The 5306-nt window shown below is 31.6% G+C and overlaps 1 pseudogene; it reads right to left on the minus strand.

The window, feature by feature from the left end:
- Positions 1-3974: 3974 nt before the first annotated feature.
- On the minus strand, positions 3975-4791 carry LOC118576108 (annotated as a pseudogene).
- Between the last annotated feature and the right edge of the window lie 515 nt (positions 4792-5306).

The following is a 5306-nucleotide window of genomic DNA, read 5'->3' on the forward strand; positions in this document are numbered from 1 at the left end:
TTTGATTTGAACTTGTCGTTAAAGGACTCAAATCTATAATAGTCCTCTTTTTGGATATTAGAATTTACCTAACACGAGAATATCTCCTGTGGTTAACTTATCCATATGTTTTATTCACTAACTACTAATGTTTGGTTTATTAGAACTTCATCAGATGAGAATTTTTGTTTATTTAACTAATTATATCCACTATGTATATTTCGGATATGAGACCATTATCAGATGCAAGTTTTTGTTCTATTTATCTGATTCCTTGGGTTTAATAAGTATATTTTTGATATTGGACCTTTACTGAGGAGAAATTTATTTTTCTAATTTCCTTGTTCCATGTGTATATTTTAGATGTTAGAATTTTAACAGATGAGAAATTTTGTTTTATTTACCTAATTATGTTCAATATTTAAATTTGGGGTGTTAGACCTTTATCTGATGAGAATTTTTGTTTTATATATTTGATTTATTCCATTCAATATGTATAGTATGTGTACTAGACCTACCAGTGAGAATTTTGTTGTTTCTAATTGTTTGATATCAGCATATATATTTTAGATATTAGAACTTTATCAGCTGACAATTTTTGTTTTATTTACTTCATATCTCATTTTTAATATGTATATTTTGTAATTAGACTTTTATGAGATGAGAATCTGTGTTTTATTTATCTGATTTCTTGGGTTCACCATGTATATTTTGTATATTAAACCTTTAGCATTTGAGAAATTTTGTTTTATTTATCTGATTTCTTTTGTTTAATATGTATAATTTGGACGTCACAGATTTATCTTTTGAAATTTTTTGTTTTATTAAATTTTTTGTGTTCAGTAAGTATATTTTGGTTATTAGACCTTTATCAGGTGAGAATTTGTGTTATATTTCACTCCTGTGTTCAGTATGGATATTTTTAAAGTTAGACCTTTCAGTTGAGACTTTTTTTTATTTATCTGATTTCTTGGGATCTATGTATATGTTGTATATCAGACCTTATCAGATGAGAATTTTATCGAATTTCTTGTGTTAATTATGTATATTTTTGATATTTACATTTATCAGATGAGAATTTTTGTATTGTCTTTTTCTGTTTTCTTGTGTTTAATTTGTATATTTTGTTAATTAGTCTTTTAGCATGTGAGAATTTTTGTTTTCTTTATCTGATTTCTATTGTTTAATAGATGGAATTTGTATATGAGTACTTTACATGTGAAATTTTTGTTTATTATAATTTATTGGGTTCAATAATAATATATTGGATATTAGACCTTTATCAGGTGACAATTTTTGTCTTATAGATCTGATAACTTGTTTCCAATATATATTTTTAATATTATAAATTTAATGGTGTGAATTTTTGTCTTTTATTTTTTGAGTTGAGGATTGAACCCAGGGCCTTGCGCTTGCTAGGCAAGCACTCTACAACTGAGCTAAATCCTCAACCCAACAAATTTTTGTCTTATGTAATTTCTTATGTTCATTAAGTATATTTTTGATATTAGACAATTATCTGATAAGAATTTTGTTTTATTTGTCTGATATATTCTGTTCAGTGTGTATATTTTGGATATTAGACCTACTGGTGATAATTTTTTTCTTATTTCATAAATTCAGTATATATATTTTGATATAGACCTTTATCAGATGAGAGTTTTTGAATTCCCTATTCATAAATTGAGATTACTTCATCTTTTTGGAATTTTTTGGAGACATGATAATTCTACATATCCCTGACTGTCCTGGAGTTTACTTTGTGGACCAAGATCACCTCAAACTAAGAAAGAGTGGCATGCTTATATCTTCCAAATGCTGAAATTACTAAGCCCAACTGAGATTTGTTTTTAAAATAACATATATATAAATCAGAGAATTAACTGTTAAATAAGATACAGAATGGAATCATTAATGTTTTGATGAACCATAGTAATTCTTAAAATTCTATAATAACTTAAACTAGAAAATCATTTCATATGTTTTCAATAATTAGGTTAATTTCATTAATTTAAAAATGTATTAGAGCAATATGAAATGAGAATTTCTTATCTGATTTCTAGTTTTCAGTATGTATATTCTGTGTAGAATTTTTCAAATGAGAATCTTTGTCTTATTTAATTGGTTGTGTTCAATGTGCTTGTTTTTGATATTTGACAACTGACATGAAAATTTTACTTTCTTTTTGTTATTTATTTTGCTCAATATGTATATTTGGATATGAGCTCTTTATCAGATGAGAATTTTTGTTTTACTTAATTATTTATTTTCAATATGTATATTTTGAATATTAGCCCTTTATCTGTTGAGTATTTTGGTTTTATTTCATTTGTTGTGTTCAATATGTATGCTTTTGCTATTAGAAGATTATCACATGATTATTTATTTCTTTTTCTTATTTATTTTGTTCAATATGTATATTTGGTAATGATACCTTTATCAGATGAGTATTCTGAACACAAGAAATCACCAAATTTGCTCATGTGATTAAGGTCAATATAAAAAATATTGTTATTGAACATATGAAGTTAGATAAAACAAAATTTTCATTTGATAAAGGTCTAACACCAAAATATACATATTGAGCACTAAAACTCAGATAAATAAAACAAAATTTCTCATCTGCTAAGGGTCTAATACCAAAAATATATGTAGTAAAGAATCCAGATAAATAAAACAAAAATTCTCATCTGATAAAGATCTAACATCCAAAATATACATATTGATAACAAGTAGTCAGAAGCTCCAAATATTCTCATGTGATAATGGTAAAATAAAACATTGTTATTGAACATAGGAAATTAGATAAAACAAAATTTCTGAGTTTACAGTGGTCTAATATCCCAAATACACATATTGAACACAAGATTAAATAAAATAAAAATTCTTCCATCATAAATGGGTGTATCCAAAATATACATATTGAGCACTAGAAATCAGATAAATAAAATTAAATTATCATGTGATCAAGTTCTAATATCCAAAATATACATATTTAACAAAGAAATCAGAAAAAGAAATCAAAATCCTCATGTGATAAAGGTCAAATATCAAAAATATAATTATTGAACACAAGAAACTAAATAAGATAAAAAATCTCCCCGATAAAGCGATAATATTCAAAGTGTATATTTTGAACACAAGAAATTAGAAAAGGAGAACAAAATCCTCATGTGATAAATGTCAAATATCAAAAACCTACTAATTGAACACAAGAAATCAAAAGAAATATTCTCAACTGATAAATGTCGAGTATAATATATATATATATATGACAAGAAATTAAATAAAACAAGGATTATCTCCTGATAATGGTTTATATTCAAAATAAACCTATTGAACATACAAAATTAGATAAAACAAAATTCGCATCTGATAAAGGTCTAATATGCAAAATATACATACTGAACACAAGTAATCAGAGAAACCAAACATTCTCATGTGATAAAGGTCAAATATCAAAAATATTGTTATTGAACATATTAAATTAGATTTAAAAAATTCTCATCTTATAATGGTCTAATATCAAAAATATATGTACTGAACACAAGAAATCAGATAAATAAAACAAAAATTCACACCTGATACAGGTCTAATACCAAAGATATACACATTGAACACAAGAAAGAAAATAAACAAATATTATCCCTGATGAATTTCTATATTAAACATATACATACTGAGCATTAGAAATCAGATTAATAATACAATTTTCATTTGATATATGTCTTATAGCAAAAATATACGTATTGAAAATAAGAAATAAGATAAAAAATTTTCATCTGAAAAAGGTCTAAAATCAAAAATATACACAGTAATCAGAAAAAGAAAAAAATCTCTGGTGATAAACGTTAAATGTCCAAAATATCGGTCTGAACATATAAAATTAGATAAAACAAAAATTCTCACCTGATGAAGGTCCAGGCTCCGTGTGCAAGAAGGGCGGGTATTTCCACCAGGAGACAACAGGGATGTGGCTTAGAGGGGTTGGGTACTCAGTAGCCCCCTAATGGGCTGGAAAAGTCCAGCAGCTCATGCTCCATGGGACTCAGCTCCCCCTCGCAGCTGCTGTCCTCCGATGAGTAGGTGGAGCGGGGGAGCCAGGCTCTGAGCTGCCCCCGCGGTCCGGGGGATGAAGAGGCGCAGGACAGCGAGGCACTGGGCAGGAGGCGCGCGGGCAGCCAAGGCCCAGTGGCCGGTCTTAGCAGCCTCCCGGCAAGCGCGGCGCACACCGCCTAGTGCTCCGCAAGCCGCCACTGCAGCGCGCGAACATATTCTACCTCGGAGCGCAGCATCTCCACCTTACTCAGCTTCTTGCTGGCACCGCGTGGGCATGTGCTGCCGCAAGGCCTGGAAGCCCAAGTTGACCAGCTTCACACGGTTGCGCTTGCGCTCGTTGTGGGGTGCCACGGCCACCGAGCTGCCCCCGGCTTCACTTGCTCCAGATCTGCAGCGGCGGCTGCAGAGCAGCAGTTCCGGGGATGCGGGTCTCCGCCTGGTAGTGCAGGTTCCAGAGACTCCAGGCAGGGCGGGCATGAGTCGGGGCAGCGCGCCGCCATCCATCAAGCTCGCCGTCAGCCCTGAGGCACCTGATAGGAGTTTCTAGGTGCCACAGGAAAAGTGCCCTCAAGGAACCGGGTTCGGTGGGAAGTGAACGGTCTCACCTCCACCGGTCTAACGCAGGGCCCTGCTGCAGGATTTCCTAGGGCACCAGTCGCCAGCTTTCTGGATCCCTAGGACCCCTTGCTGTACAAGGGCCAAGAGTAGCGAAGCCTGGTATGCTCCTGTCCAGCACGTGTGGTCAGACCTCCCCTGGTCTCCAAAAACATACTTATTTAACACAAGAAATTAAATAAAAAAATAGTTCTCTCCTGGTAAAGGACTATATCAAAAATATACATATTGAGCACTAGAAATTAGGTAAGTAATACAAAAATTCTCATCTAATAGAGGTCTATTATCAAAAAATATATCTTGAACACAAGAAATCAGACAAATAAAACAAATTTCTCATCTGATAAAGGTCTAATGTCCTAAATATACATATTAAGCAGAAGAAATCAGAAAAACAAAACAAAATTTCTCATGAAACAAAGGTCTAATACCAAAAATACACATATTGAACAGAAGAAATTACATAAAACAAAAATTTTCATCTGATAAATTGAAATATTCAAAACATGCATACTGAACCCCAAAAATCAGAAAAATAAAACAAAATTTCTCATCTGATAAATGTCAAATATCCAAAATATACGTATGGAACACAAGAAGTATATAAAAAAATTACAAGCAGTAAAGTGCTGATATGCAAAACATACACATTA

This window comes from Onychomys torridus, unplaced genomic scaffold (genome assembly GCF_903995425.1).
Source record: "Onychomys torridus unplaced genomic scaffold, mOncTor1.1, whole genome shotgun sequence".
Classification (NCBI taxonomy): Eukaryota; Metazoa; Chordata; class Mammalia; order Rodentia; family Cricetidae; genus Onychomys; species Onychomys torridus.